Below are 17,014 nucleotides of genomic sequence, written 5' to 3' on the forward strand. Positions count from 1 at the left end.
GAGGCTTGGATAGATAGGATGATCATGCTTTTGAAAATGGTTTTATAAAGATGGATATATTTATATGTGTACATTATGAAAATGATGATGAGGATGATGATGATGATTTTTTTATTTACTTGTTTATAGTTATTCCTGTTAATAGATAAATGTGAATTATTTTAGTTATTGAGACTCTGTCTCACTCCATGGTTACGATTTTCTAGGTTCTAATAGTGATAAGAGCAAGGAGAAAGATTCAGGCCAAGCATAGTAGGGTTATTGCTGTGCGATCTCAGAGTTTGTGTAATGAATTTGATGTATATTAAATATAAATGTTATAAGTTGCCATATGAATGCATTATCATATTTTGATGCACTTGTGTGAATACTGTATGTGTATTTTAGCCCTATGATATGGAAATGTGTAAAATATAATAGAGAGCTAAAATACTAGTGCAAGTGTATAATTGCGTGTTTGAAATGTTTAAATGTTGGAAATTTGGCCAAGTTTTGTGGATGTGTGATTATATGAAAAACAAGCCTTATTGTGCGTAGAAAAGGGCATTTTATTAGCCAAGTTTGTTTGCGCTTGGGATTTTGATGACATGTTTAGTCAATTAGGTAATAAATTTTTGCTTGAATGTAGTCAAGGCTCTAGAGGTAGCTAATGGCACAAGGTTTGGATTTAGAATGCTCAAGTGAGTATAAATGACATAAGACGATCGTTTTATGTCTAGGTGTCCTGTTTTCAAAATAAAAATTAGATTAAAATGAAGCCTATGTCATTAGTTAGATTGTGAAATAAGTTTCATGTGAGTACTTGAATCATTCCAATCTTTACCGTTTTATGTCATACCTAGTAAAAAGGAGGTAAAAATCACTACCCATCAATTTTCTAATTATGCACTAATATGGTAAGAATATTTCTTGCTAGGGTGTATAGTGCACATGCTACAACACATAGCATAGAACGTGGGCTTATAGCTTCGTACCACATGCCGTGGAATATGGTCCAATTAGGCAAAAAATGACTATTTGCCACTATTTTACCATATATGGTATTTATGCATTCCTAGATGCTTACATTGTGCATAAAAAAAATATCTAGATGGTTTGAACCATTTTCAAAAGGTATGTTGGGGTCCCAATTATTTTAAAATAATTAATTTCTATATTTTAATATATATGATTTATGGTAATTTAAAGTTTTAAGAACTTTTAATTACCTTTGAATGGTGTTTGTAGATGAGTTTAGTAATGTCAGGAGGAAATCTCAATCTAAATTTGAAATTTCTGACCAAAAGGTTAAATATCCACCGTTTGAGGGTAATCCAAATCTAGATGTCTATCTTGATTAGGAACTTAAAATGGAACAAATGTTTCAATCCATAATATACCTAGTAAAGAGAATGTAAAAATTGCTACCTGTAAATTTTCTAATTATGCATTAATATGGTAAGAAGATTTCTTGCTAAAGCACTGAATTATCGGTAAAGATCCTTCAAAGTCTTGGAAAAAGCTTAAGAAATACATTAGAAACAAGTACGTGCCCGACTACTACTACAGATGTAACATCCCAAATTTCTAATCCTGTGTTAATGACTGATTAAGAGTGAATTATTGATTTAATGTGAGATTAAGGTTATGAGTAGTGAAGTGTTATATTGACTCATTAGGGTGTTATGTGAACAGATATGAGAAGAGTAGAGTCCTGAAGCAGAGCGTGTGAGCATAGTGAGGATTTCCTTCACTGTGCCACGCACTATGGCAGGAGATAGATGCCCTGCGACGCTGGTGCAAAAATCAGATTAATAGGGACGTGTCTAGTTATAGAAATTGAAAGGGAGAGCATGATATAAGAGGTTTTATGTGGAGAAGAGCAAGAGATATGTTGGGGCAAGCATAATCTAGAGTAAGGACAATATTTCTGACCTGTTACTTATTGAGTAAGTCACGTACTGCCATAACCTCCGATTCTACCCTATTTTCTCTTAGTTTAACTAGTGAAAAATTGAATTAAGGAGTTTTAAGGAGTTGATTTCTTACCCTATAGTAATAAAAAGGTTCTTCAGAGCTAAACGAGTGCTTTGTGACTGGTTTGAGTCGAAACAATAAAGTTTTGAAGCTGTAGGCAGGAATTGCCCTAATCTAGAGAGAGAGTAGTGAGAGAAAATTGATAGAAAATGTTAATGCTTTAAATAAAGGGTAATTAATGGTAATATGTATAATCGAGTGTGAAATATTGATTTGATAGTGATTAAGTGCTTAAAAGTGATAATTGGCACTTTTGTCAATAGAAAAATTGACTCCGAATGCTAATTTTGTGTAGATTCTAGTGTGTGATGCACGAATTATGAGAAAAGAGCTTGAATAGGGTTGAAGTTACACGGGTAACCCTTTCTATCGAACAGAAGAGTTGAAGTAACCATATAATTTATTAGGTTTATTAACTATTATAATTGTGTAAAAGTAAATACAAAATGAGAAATAGTGGTTTATGAGTTTCTATGCATGATGTGTATTGAAAATGATTTTAGCATGAGTATTGGTTTGTGAAATGGTTTTCGAAAGGTTATCAATTTCAAATGATATATATATATATATATATGTTATGACATTATATGTTGTGGAAATGTGAATGAGTAGTGATAATTGTGAAAGAATATGATCATAAGGGGTGGGAGTTCACCTAGGATATATGGTAGTGTGTGTGTGTGTGGAGATATGTGAGTGAAAAATCCATATGGTCAGGCCAACACCATGGGACATCCGGTGCAGTATTATACGAGTTGGTACCATGGGTAATCCAGTATAGCTTATTATGAGACTGTTACCATGAGATATTCAGGCAGTCTAGCAACTCCCTAGTGCCTGTTAAGGTGCGATTAGGAGTCAACAACACCTCTATCACAAGTATGTGAAGAAGGAAATCATAGTCTATAGGTGGGTTAGATTACCTTTGGCAAGGTATTTCTACCACCAAAAGTGAGCTCGGGTCAATAAGTGGTTGATCTAGGAGAGTCTATGGTTTCATGTCGAGGAGCTTTAGAGGATCGGTGGATAGTTGATCATGCTAAGGTGTAAAAGTGTTTGAAACATGATTTATATGCAAAAGTGTTGATTTAGTTATGATATACTACATATATATGCTATAATATGATTTCTGTTACTTGGGTATTGTTATTTGTGGGAATTGACATTTAATGAACTATATTTAGTTACTGAGATTTTTATCTCACCTATGGTTATTCACATTTTTCAGGTTCTGGTGCTAGTGGTTCAAAGGGAAAGAATATAGGCTAAGTTGACATCTCTCGCCTAAATCTTTGTAAGAATTAGTGTAATGAATTTGTTGTTAATGGTTGTAAATATGTATAAATTGCCTTAGGACTTGAGCATGTGCATATTGTGGTATGTTTGATTATTTTGAGCTCCCTAGCCCTTGTATATGTGTGAATGATGAAATGATTGGATGGGTTAGTGAAAGAAGATATATGTGTGTGAATATGTGATATGTGAAGTAGACGGATAGTAATTTGGCCATGTATGAGATCATACAAATAAAAATGTGATTTTGGCTCAAAGTGTGAAATAGGCAGTTTACAAGCCAAATATGTGTATGTTTGATATATTGTGTATGTGTGTGGTCAATCAAGTGTGTATTATCCAATTGGATGTGGTCAAGGCCCAAAAAGTGGCTAATGACAATTAGTTTCGAATTTAGACACTTAAGTGGCAAAATTTTGATAGATAATGCTCAAAATGCACTTTGGTGTCAAATTTTTGATAGAAATATCGGATCAAGTTAAAACTAGTGTCATTAGTTAAATTCAAAACAAGCTTCGTGTAGGCGCTTGAATCATCCCAATCAAGCATTGTATGTGGAAATGGCGCGTATCTAAATTTCATATCAAAAACTATCATTTGACAGCAAATTTAGGTGTGTGCGTTGCGGCGCATGTACCCGTATGCCACAACGCATGGTACAGAGCGAGTGACTATGGCCTCTATACCACATGCCGTGACCCATATAGCATGAGCCATGGTGCACGGTGCAAAATTTTACTTTGTTTTTTTTTTGTATTCACATGTTTCCTTTAGTATTTAATACCCGAATACATGATGCTTTCACTGTGTATGTGTTTTATGGGTCGGGTTTTATAACCTAAGTGATTTATAAAATGATTTGAAATTTTTTTTAGGATCCCAAGGCTTTCAATGTTTTCAAACTAAATAAATACAAAGTGATTAGATTAATTGTAGTGGAGCGTATGGTAATGTCGATGAAAGGGCATTATATTATTAGTTGGTATCAGTTTCTCAAGTTTTGAGATCAGGTCATGTGCTTGTTTGTGCATTCATCCTAGACTTTAGCAACTTATATATTATTCATTACACCTATTCTTTTCCTTTTGCTTAACCTTTCTCTTACTTTCATCCTTAGGAGGGGAGAAAATGAGAAGAAGAGTTACTCGAGCTATGCGTAGCACTCAAGTGTCTAGACATCCGGTAGAAGATGAACCTATGCTTGAGGTTCAACTAGATGTGCCTCAACAAGCCGATAGAAGAGATGGCTTGTTAGAAGAGTTGAGAGATATGATGATCGATATCTGACAAACTATAAGAGACCATAATGTGTTGTTGAGGGGAAGAGATCAAGTAGACGAAAGAGAAGCTCAAGAGAGGCCAGTACATAAAGAAGCTCATAGCAGACCTGAGCTGCCTTAACCCTCGAGTAGTAGATAGACTATGGGAGTTACTACAGATTCGTCTATTGATCGAGACTAGAAGACACATGTGAGGTTTAGTCTACCTACCTTTGACAGCAGTATGAGAGAGGGAGAAGCTGAGCAGTGGATTGAACACCTTGAGACAATATTCAAGGTGGTGACTTGCACTTCAGAGCAGAGAGTAGTTTTAGCTATGGTCTAGCTGGTCAGAGCAGTTAAGAGATGGTGGGATTCAGTAAGGCTGACTGGTGGTGTGAGGTACTCTTGGGAAGAATTCAAGAAGGTATTCTTTGACTACTACTTCCCAACATCCTTTTGTACTAAGAAAGAGGAAGAATTTCATGCATTTAGGTAGGGGGACTTGGATGAAGAGGAATTCATTAAGAAATTCAACAATTTGTTAGCCTACTCTACATATCTGCAACACCATAATGACACCAAGTGGAAGGCAAAAAAGTGTCTAAAAAAGATGCATCCAGAGTACAAGTAGCAGATTGCTTTATTCGACATCACCACTTATGAGGATATGTGTCATAAGTTGAGGACAGTTGTGAAGAGAGGCAAAAAAGTATAGGCTGAGAAGAAGAGGGACAATATGGGAAGATTTGTACCTTCTTTAGGTCTATCAGGCCATGTATCAAAGAAGCTTATGTATAGCTCGAGCAGTTCTGGAGCTTCTGGCAAGAGGAGTTTTTGTAGAGGTTCGCAGACCCAATTAGTTCAAAAAGGATCTATGCAGAGGAGTGTTGGGGTTAAAATTGGGGCTCAACAACCTTCAAGGCAAACCTCGAACACACTAGCTCCTACCTTTAGCATTGGAAGGTCACCCTAGTGCAGTATCTATGATAGATTTCACACGGGGAGATGTTAGTCCTATTTCAAGTATGGAAAACCAGAATATATTGCAAAGTATTATCCCAAAGATAGAGTTGAGATAACAGAGCAACGATCTATGGTTCCGGGATGAGTATTTACTGTGACACAAGAAAAGGCTAGAGCATCTCCGAACCTGATTAAAGGTATTATTTTTGTTCACGGTAATAGAATAGAAGCTTTATTTAATTCTGGAGCTACACATTCTTTCATTTCATTTCAGAAGAATGTGTAGATAAGCTGAAGTTAGAGCTGAAAGAGTTACCTATATTAATTAAAGTGACGACACCTTCTAGGTCCTTAAGCATTACTAGCAGAGCATGTCAAAAAGTTGAGATTGTATTTGAGGATTAAGTATCTGTGATTGATTTGATTTGCATTCCTATAAAAGGGATTGATGTAATAATTGGCATGGATTGGCTAGCAACTAATAATGCTATGCTAGACTATGTCAGGAAGCTAGTATCTTTGCCAGTGTTGTTGGCGGGAACTAGTTCTACAGAGCAGGTCGGATTTTTATCAATTGTGCAAGCTGAGAAACTGATTAGTCAAGGGTGTGATGCCTATATGGTAATTTGTGCAGCTAGCAATATATATATGACGGGGGTATTAAGAAGATTATAGTAGTAAGTGAATTTTCTGAGGTATTTTTCGAGGAAATATCTAGATTACCTCCGGAAAGAGAAGTTAAATTCTCAATAGATTTGGTTCCTGGTACAAAACCAATTTCTAAAGCCCTTTATCAAATGTCATCATTAGAACTAAATGAGTTGAAGAAGCAGATTGAAGATTTACTTGACAAGGGTTTCATCAGGCCAAGCATATCACCTTGGGGTTCGTCAGTGTTATTTGTGAGAAAGAAGGATGGTAGTTTGCGACTGTGCATTGACTACCAATAATTGAATAAGGTGACTGAAGAATAAATACCCTTTACCCAAAATCGATGATCAATAGATCAATTGGCTAGAGCCTCAGTCTTTTCCAAGATTGACTTGAGGTTTGAGTATCATCAGTTGAAGGTTTCTGAGAAAGATGTACCTAAAACAGCCTTTCGTATGCGTTATAGGCATTATGAGTTTCTTGTCATGCCATTTAGTCTGATCAATGTGCCTGCAGTTTTCATGGATTACATGAACCGTATCTTTATACCATATTTAGACTAGTTTGTTGTGGTTTTCATCGATGACATTCTGGTTTATTCAGAAGATGAGGAACAACATGCTAAGCATCTTCGGGTTGTCCTCCAGATTCTTAAGGAGAACAAGTTGTATGCCAAGCTTAATAAGTGTGAGTTTTGGCTAAGGGAAGTCAGATTTTTGGGCCATATGGTATCAGCAAATGGGATTTCTGTTGATCCACATAAAGTTGATGCTGTGTTGAAATAGGAGCGACATAGTTTAGTTACGGAGATTTAAAGTTTTTTGGGATTAGCTGGATATTACCAAAGGTTTATCTAAGGTTTCTCTCAGATTGCTTCCCCATTGATAAAGTTGACCCAGAAAGATCAACCGTTTGTTTGGAATGACAGGTGTGAGACTGCATTTCAAAAGTTGAAAGAGAAATTAACTACTGTACCTGTGTTAATAATCCAAATCTAAGACTGCCATATGAAGTGTACACAGATGCTTCTCTAAGAGGTTTGGGTTGTATACTGATGCAAGATAGGCGAGTCATGGCATATGCGTCAAGACAACTTAGGCTACACGGAAAGAGTTACCTGGCTCATGACCTAAAACTTGTAGCAGTAGTTTTTACACTAAAGATTTAGCATCATTACCTGTATGATTCAATGTTTAGCATGTTCAATGACCACAAGAGCTTGAAGTATTTGATGGATTAAAAGGAGTTGAACATGCGGCAAAGAAGATGGATGGAATTACTTAAGGACTACAACTTTAAGTTGAAATACCATCTATAGAAAGCCAATGTAGTAGCTGATGCTTTAAGTAGAAAGACACTACACATAGCTAGTTTGATGGTCCAAGAACACAATCTGATGGAGACTTTCATTAATTCTCAATAAGATGCACCATTGAATGCCTTAGTTGGTGCCTATACTACTATGATCAGTAGTGATTTCTGGAAAGAATTGAGAATGGCATAGCTGGAAGATGAGTATCTTCCTAGGATTTGAGAAGAGGTTGAGTCTAATCTAACTAAGGATTTTAACTTTAATAATGACGGATTCGTGATTTACGGAGATAGAATTTGTGTACCTAGTGATGTGATTTGAGGAGAGTGATTTTAAACAAAGCATACTGTAGTAAGCACACTATTCATCCAGGAGCTACGAAGATGTACCAACATGTGAAGCGTTATTGGTGGTGGCCAGGAATGAAAAGAGATGTAACTGAGTTTGTAGCACGATGCTTGACTTGTCAGAGAGTAAAGATCGAGCATTAAAGGCCGGTGGAATGTTACAGCCATTAGAGATACCTAAGTGGAAAGCATTTCCATAAATTTCATTTCTGAATTGTCATAGACTGATTGATAAAGCTAGCTCACTTTTTAGCCATCAGGATTAGTGATTCTCTAGAGAAGTTGGCTGAGATTTATATCCGTGAGGTTGTACATTTACATGGAGTACCGAAGGATATAGTCTCTGATCGAGATACGAGATTCACATCTAAGTTCTGGGGAGCATTGTAAAGAGCTATGTGTACTACTTTGAAGTTTAGTACTGCTTACCATCCTCATACCGATGAGCAAACTGAGTGGACTATTCAAACTTTAGAAGATATACTGCGATCTTGTGTGCTAGAGTTGCGTGGTAGTTGGGATAGCTACTTGCCTTTGGCAGCGTTTTCATATAATAATAGTTACCATTCTAGCATTTAAATGGCTCCATATGAAGCTTTATATGGAAGGAAATGTAAATTGCCATTGTGTTGGATAGAACTGAGTGAAAGAAGCATAGTAGGACCTAATATTGTGGACCAGACCAATTAGAAGATTGAGTTGATACGACAGAAGTTATTAACAGCTCAAAGTAGGCAAAAGAGCTATGCCGATTGAAGAAGAAGATCATTGGAGTTTTTGGTAGTCGATCATGTGTTTCTAAAAGTTACGCCAGTAACAGGACTTGGTAGATTAATTAGAGCTAAGAAATTGACTCCTAGATTCATGGGTCTGTTTGAAGTCTTGGAAAGGATCGGGCCAGTTGCCTATCAAATTGCTTTACCTCTACAATTATCTGGGATTCATAGTATATTCCATGTGTCTCAACTCAAAAAGTACCAACCAGATCCTTCCCATATAATTGAGCCTGAAGTGGTGGAGTTACGAGAAAATATGACCTACCGAGCAGAACTAGAGTGAATAGTGGATGTGAAGAATAAGCAATTAAGGAACAAGACTATTCGACTGGTGAAAGTGTTCTGGAAGGGTATGACTCTTGGTGATGCAACATGGGAGACAGAAGCTAAGATGAGACAGCTATACCCTCAGTTGTTCCCTTAGGTATGTGTGAGTTAGTAGTTGTTTCAATTTTGGGGAAAAAATTCTTAAAAGGAGGAGAGAACTATAACATCTCGAATTTCTAATCTTATGTTAATATCTAATTAAGAGTGAATTAGTGATTTAATATGGGATTAGGGTTATGAGTGGTGAAGTGTTATATTGACTCATTGAGGTGTTATGTGAATAGATATAAGTAGAAGAGCAGAGTCCTGAAGTAGAGCGTGTAAGCATAGTGAGGATTTCCCTCATTGTGCCACGTGCTGTGGTAGGGGATAGATACGCCATGAGGCATGGTGCAGAAATCAAATTAATAGGGATGTGTCTGCTTGTGGAAACTAAAAGGGAGAGCATGAATAAGAAGTTTGGCGTGGAGAATAGCAAGAGATGTGCTGGGGCAAGCATAATCAGGAGCAAGGATGGTGTTTCTGACCTGTTACTTATCGAGTAAGTCACGTACTGCCTTAACCTCGGATTCTACCCTATTTTCTCTTGGTTTTAACTAGTGAAGTTGAATTCGGGAGTTTTAAGGAGTTGATTTCTTACCCTATAGTAATAAAAAGGTTCTTCAGAACTAAATGAGTGTTTTGTGACTAGTTTGAGTCGAAACGATAAAGTTTTGAAGTTGTAGGCAGGAATTGCCCTAATCTAGAGAGAGTAGTGAGAGAAAATTGCTAGAAAATGTTAAAGTTTTAAATGAAGGGTAATCAGTGGTAATATGCATAATCGAGTGTGAAATGTGGATTTGATAGCAATTAAATGCTTAAAAGTGATAATTGGCACTTTTGTCAATAGAAAAATTGACTTCGAATGCTAATTTTGTGTAGATTCTAGTGTGTGATGCACGAATTATGAGAAAAGAGCTTGAATAGGGTTGAAGTTACACGGGTAACCCTTTCTATCGAATAGAAGAGTTGAAGTAACCATATAATTTATTAGGTTTATTAACTATTATAATTGTGTAAAAGTAAATACAAAATGAGAAATAGTGGTTTATGAGTTTCTATGCATGATGTGTATTGAAAATGATTTTAGCATGAGTATTGGTTTGTGAAATGGTTTTCGAAAGGTTATCAATTTCAAATGATATATATATATATATATATGTTATGACATTATATGTTGTGGAAATGTGAATGAGTAGTGATAATTGTGAAAGAATATGATCATAAGGGGTGGGAGTTCACCCAGGATATATGGTAGTGTGTGTGTGTGGAGATATGTGAGTGAAAAATTTATATGGTCGGGCTGACACCATGGGACATCCGGTGCAATATTATACGGGCTGGTACTATAGGTAATTCGGTACAGCATATTATGAAACTGTTACCATGGGATATCCGAAAAGTTTGGCAACTCCCTAGTGCTCGTTAGGGTGCGATTAGGAGTCAACAACACCTCTATCACAAGTGTGCGAAGAGAAAAACCATAGTCCATAGGTGGGTTAGATTACCTTTTTCTGAGTGTTTCTACCATCAAAAGTGAGCTCGGGTCAACAATTGGTTGATTTAGGAGAGCCTATGGTTTCGTGTCAGGGAGCTTTGAAGGATCGATGGATAATTGATCATGCTAAGGTGTAAAAGTATTTGAAATGTGATTTATATGCGAAAGTGATGATTTAGTTATGATATACTACATATATATGCTATAATATGATTTATGTTACTTAGGCATGGTTATTTGTGGTAATAGACATTTAATGAACTATATTTGGTTACTTAGATTTTTATCTCACCCGTGGTTATTCACATTTTTTAGGTTCTGGTGCTATGGTTCAAAGGGAAAGAATATAGGCTGAGTTGACATCTCTCGCCTAAATCTTTGTAAGAATTGGTGTAATGAATTTGTTGTTAGTAGTTGTAAATATGTATAAGTTGCCTTAGGACTTGAGTATGTGCATGTTGTGGTATGTTTGATGATTTTGAGCTCCCTAGCCCTTGTATATGTGTGAATGATGAAATGATTGGATGGGTTAGTGGAAGAAGATATATGTGTGTGAATATGTAATATGTGAAGTGGATGGATAGTAATTTGGCCATGTATGAGATCATATAAATAAAAATGTGATTTTGGCCCAAAGTGTGAAATAGGCAGTTTACAGGCTAAATATGTGTATGTGTGTGGTCAATCAAATATGTATTGTCCAATTGGATGTGGTCAAGGCCCAAAAAGTGGCTAATGACAATTGGTTTCGAATTGAGACACTTAAGTAGTAAAATTTTGGTAGATAATGGTCAAAATGCACTTTGGTGTCAAATTTTTGATAGAAATATTGGATCAAGTTGAAACCAGTGTCATTAGTTAAATTTCAAAACAAGCTTTGTGTGGACGCTTGAATCATCCCAATCAGGCATCGTATGCAGAAATGGCGCGCATCTGAATTTCATATCAAAAACTGCCATTTGACAGCAAATTCAAGTGTGTGTGTTGCAGTGTTTGTACTCATATGCCACGGCGCACGGTACAGAACGAGCAACTATAGCCTCTATGCCATATGCCGCGGCACATGTGGCATGAGCCACGACGCACGACACAAAATTTTACTTTGTTTTTTTTTGTATTCACATGTTTCCTTTAGTATTCAATACCCAAATACTTGATGATTTTATTGTGTATGTGCTTTATGGGTTGGGTTTTATAACTTAAGTGATTTATAAAATGATTTGAAATTTTTTTTGGGATCCTAAGGCTTTCAATGTTTTCAAACTAAATAAATTCAAAGTGATTAGATTAATTGTAGTGGAGCATATAGTAATGTCAGTGAAAGGGCATTACAACAGGGAGTTGAAAAGAAGGTTGTGATTGTTCAGCTAGGGTTCAATGATCATAAAGGAGTATATATATGAGCTTGATCAACTTAAGATGCAAGCCAAAGTACATGAAGATGATGAAGCTTTTAAGACCTGAATTATTAATTGACTTAGGCCAGAAAATAGAAACAAAATTGACGTGTATATTTACACTTTTATAAATAAGGAAGAGCTCATGCGCAAGGCCATCAAGGTTGAGAAAAGGCTTCTAGATAAACAATCAAAACTTTCAACTTCTAATTGGATGAACTCAAAATCAACCTCCAAATTGAAGGATTATAAGGCCTAAGTTTTGAACCTTGGTTTTGATGATTATAAAATAAAAAGAAGATTGTGCTTTGCAAGTCATCTAATCTTAACTAAAATTGATTGGCTTAACATTGATCTAAAATTGATTAAAGTATAAGCTTATTCGTGTGGCAGAATCTCTTCTTTTTAAGTATTTCTATATTAGTTAAGTATTTAACTTAACTATATTCATTGTGCTAGTGATTTCTAGCTTCACCCTTTGTTACAAATCTTGCTCTAGAACTTGTTTTGACTCATAGTGTCTTTTGCACTGGTATTGTGCCTTTAGCACCGGTATTACCTATTATGTTTTTTCATCTCTTTGCTTCTTTCTCGTTTCGTGTTCCATCTAACATCGATACTACTAGTTTTTAACACCAATATTACCCTTTGTGTTTGTACAAATTGATCTTTTATCATCTGTTTATTGTTCTTTGCATTAGTGCTTTTCATATAACATTGGTACTATTCCTCACCTTTGTCTTTGTCTTTGTTAAGATAACACCTGTGTTATCTAATAGCATCGATACTGAATTGTGAACAATTTCTATGACACCTATACTAGTAACATAGCATCGATGCTGCTTCTTTTCTTCTCTCATAAGGACTTAGTGTTGCATATCTATCTTTGGTGTTATTTTCTCTGACACCTATGCTAAGTTGTTTCTTAGATAATATTCTTTATTCTCTAAATATTGTTAAAAATCGTCATCATTTACAAAGATGACCAACATCAGTACTATTAGCGTAACATCTATGTTAAACTTCTCTGTAAGAGCTTTTTCATCTCTATAACACCGGTGCTAACATCAGTAACATCGATACTACCTTGCTCTATTGTGCTCTATTTTTTTGACCTTTTTTGAATATCATCAAAACTCATCCCTCAGCTTTTCTTTTCATCTACAATTAATTGTGTTCTTTCTATATCATTACTGAATGTTATTTAAACACAATTATTGCCTTGAAGTTATTTGTTTTGTCTATCTTTTCTCGGTTCATCTCACCAATGTTGTCTGCTATACTGGCATATAAGCTTCAACTACTTTTGTCAGAAGCATTTAATGTTTTTAGCTATTACTTTGCATAAAGGGGAGTCTCTATAAAAAAGCATTGTTCCATTACCTCACCCACCGGAGAAACTCAGTTAAGCTCGGATATCCAAGGAAAACTTGAAGGAAAGAAGGAGACTGAATGTAAGCAATATTCAACTAAAAGATTTATGAGTCTAATGGATCATTTATGATTCTCAACTATAAATAGACTTATTTATGAAAGCTAAAGGATATGACAAAAGCGAGTCAACAAGAAAATTTCTGTGATTATTTGCGCATTAAAGTTTACCAACCTTCTATGAATCATTTATTAATTGAGAGCCTCATTGTTCATATATCTACTCTTAGAGAGAGTTTATAACGGCAGTAGTTCATTCTTAAACTTACACCGTTTACCCCATTTTTGATCTTCAAAATAGAGGAACTTAAGCTTGGGGAATTTAAGGGGATTTATCATTACCTTTATAAGGGGGAGAGATTTGGACTTATTAAGAAGTCTGTTGATGTACTAAGGCAACCAAGAGCCTGGATTAATCTTGGTACTATAGTTAAAAATCTTGGGAGGTTCCTAGAGACTGGACGTAGAATTAAGTGGTAAGAGTCAAACTAGGATAAATCATTCATGTCAAGCTCAGCTTTCCTACCTCTTGTATTTGGTGATATCAATCATTCATTACTTTAATTATTTTTTCAAAGTTTTTATAATATTCTAATTAGCCTTATTTACCCCCTCTTGGGTTATTTACAATTAGTATCAGAGCCTGGTTGCTCATTTTTTACTTAACTGTCTTTCCTACTAATGGCTAATTTTGCAAATGACAACCTTGAAAAAGGAATGTCAATAACAAGATCTCCAACATTTAAGGGAGAAGATTATCCCTTCTAGAAAAGTAGAATGATGATGTATCTTGAAGCATAAGATGTTAAAATGTTACACATCATTACCAAAGGTCCATATATTCCTATGATCCTTAGAGATGATGCTCTGATGAGACAAACAATGAGAGAAGAATGGGATGATGAGGACAAGAGAAGATTGAATCTCAACGCTAAGGAAAAACTCATAATTACATGTGCTCTCAACAGAACGGAGTATTACCTCGTCACTCATTGCACCTTTTCCATAGAAATGTGGTATGCCTTAATAAGTCAAGCTCATGAAGGTACTGATAGTATTAAGGAAAATAGGAAAAGTAGTTTCATTCATGAATATGAGACATTCAAGATGAAAGACGGAGAAGCAATTAAAGATAAGTAAGTTTGATTCACTCACATTATTAATCATCTAATAAAATTGGGCAAGACTTATACTAAAGTTGAGCAAGTCAGAAAAATTCTTCAGAGTCTCCAAATGGAATGGCAACCTAAAATCACTACCATTACTGAAGCACAAGGTGTCTCTATGAGTTCAGTAGCTGCACTCTTCGGAAGTCTTAAAGAACATGAATCAATCTTGCTAAATACAAAGAAGATATGGGCAAGAAAAAGAAAGGTATTGCCCTGAAAATTGATGAAGATGAATCAAAAGCAGAGTTTGATGAGGATAAAGAATTCAAGATGATGGTTAGGTGATTTGAAAAGTTCTACCAAAGAAGGAAGAACTTTAAAAAAGGATCATCAAGCAATAAGAAAGATCAAAAAGAGCCGCTGACATGCTATGAATGCAAGAAGCTAGGCCACATCAAATGGGACTGTCCTCAATGGCAAAAGAAATAGGAAAAGGAGAAGAAAAAGGAAAAGCCTTAAAAGAAAAAGAAAGCCTTTGCTGCATAGGGAGATGGTTCTTTAGATGATGAAGAATAAGATGAAGAAATAGCAAACCTATGTCTAGTAGCGCAGGAAGTATGTAACATCTTGAAAATTTTAAGATTTGAATTTATTTTAAAAATAAAATATCTATAATTAAATTAAAATTAAGAATAATTTGATAAAGGTCTAGAGTTCGAATTTTGCTCAACAAAAGTTTGGTTTTATTTTATTTTTTACTATGGGAAAATTATAAAAGTTGACTCGGGCTTTTGTGCTGTAATAAAGAAATGTTGAGCCCTTCCTTGTAATTTTCCCTAAAGTGTTTGGATCAATTTTTAAGACCAACTTCATGCAGAAATGAAATAAAGAAAGCATAAAAATAAAGGAAAAGAAACGCACAGACGAGAGAGTGAGAGGAAGAAGAGAGGAGGAAGAGAGGGACTTAGGCTCAGATTTGAAAGGTTTTGCGGCCGTTACAAGCTTGGCTACATGGTAGGTAGACTCCCTACTTCAATCTTCTTCCTTCCCTCTTGGTTTTCTTAAGTTTTTGAATAGATTTTCATCCCAAAGCCTTTATTCTTATAAGCTTTGGTTTCTTTAGATCCTAGGGAGGATGTTTTAAGTTTCTATATGGTGCTCTAATGTTTTGAGTGGGTAATTGGATGAAAAGAGGTGTTTTAGGAAAAAATTAAACCTCAAGAGATTGAGTTTTGCTCTTTAATAGTTTAAGCCTATTGATTTAGTTATAATCATGCTATTTGAAGCCAATAAGATTTAAATTAAGCTTTGGTTTTTATTATAAGGGCTCATTGTAAAAGTTGGTAATACTAGGTGAAGGTTTTTGATTGATTAAAAATTATATGGTTTGGAAATTGGCCTAGTGGTGGCTAATAAATAGTTTTGGTGGTTAAGTAGTGCTATGTGAATGATTGGTTTAATATTTAGTCCATTGGGATTGATTATGGCTCATTGACCCAATTCGTGTGGTATGAGTTATAGTCTTCATTTATGCTATTTGTCATGAGAAGTGATGTGGATCACTTATATGTTGTAAGGATTGTTAGTGAAATTTGTTTAGAAGTTAAAAGGCAAGCCAAGTCATACTTTTGTACAAGAGGAACACTTTTGGTACAAAAGGGTTGAGGTAACAGGGGAATTTATATTTCTTTTTCCTTTGTTTAGCTATTTTTGAATAAATATTACTAGCTATCATGCATTACATGTTTTACATGATTAAATGCAATTAATTATGTTTTATAAAGACTTATGGGGTATTACTTAGATAATAATGCATATATATTTTTTATTTATTTAACAATAATGTTTTTATAGAAACAAGGTTGTTTACATGCATTATAATTATAAAGAATGGAAGTTGCACTTAAGGAAGTGTAACTAGGTTAGGCACCTTAGATAGGTTAAGGAATCATTTAAGGGAGAATTATAAATGTTATACTACCTTAGAGTGTTAAAGTGGTCAATACTCGGGAAAGGTAGACAAGAGTAAAAGGTATGATCTCAGTATGTGTTCACCAATACAGAGGTGTAGACTTGTGATATTTTATGGCACACTGCCAGTACTCAGTGTTGTCTTTCATATTGTGGGCTCAGTGTACCAAAGTGGTTAGTGGATTGAGTATTTGACACCTCTCAGTGGGGGAAGGAATTCGACTTATGAAGTGTGAAGTTAAGTGCCTAGGCCAAGGTAGCCCTCACATGGAGAGTAAGTCGGGCTAGCTCTAGGAAGGAGTTAGCTTCAACTGCTTAGAATTCACGTCAAAGGAGCACAGGCGGTTAGGTGGATTCAATCATGCCTTAGATTATGTTTTATGCTTATAGAGGTACAAGTAGGTATAAGGTTTACTTGCGAGCTAAAGAGTGCCAGGGAGCATTCTGTCAGTCAGGAAAGGTCATACTGGCCTATGTCATGAATTCATGCATTTTAAATGATTAAATTATATGTTATATTTAATCTATTATTCATTTATTCGACTATGGCTTACTTTGTAATAATAAATGTAGATTTCTCTATTACTGAGACTACAGTTGTCTCACCCCTCTCTTTTCAATA

The sequence above is a fragment of the Prosopis cineraria genome, unplaced genomic scaffold (genome assembly GCF_029017545.1).
Source record: "Prosopis cineraria cultivar Desert tree isolate PC_DT_omini unplaced genomic scaffold, ASM2901754v1 PC1, whole genome shotgun sequence".
In the NCBI taxonomy this organism is placed as follows: domain Eukaryota; kingdom Viridiplantae; phylum Streptophyta; class Magnoliopsida; order Fabales; family Fabaceae; genus Prosopis; species Prosopis cineraria.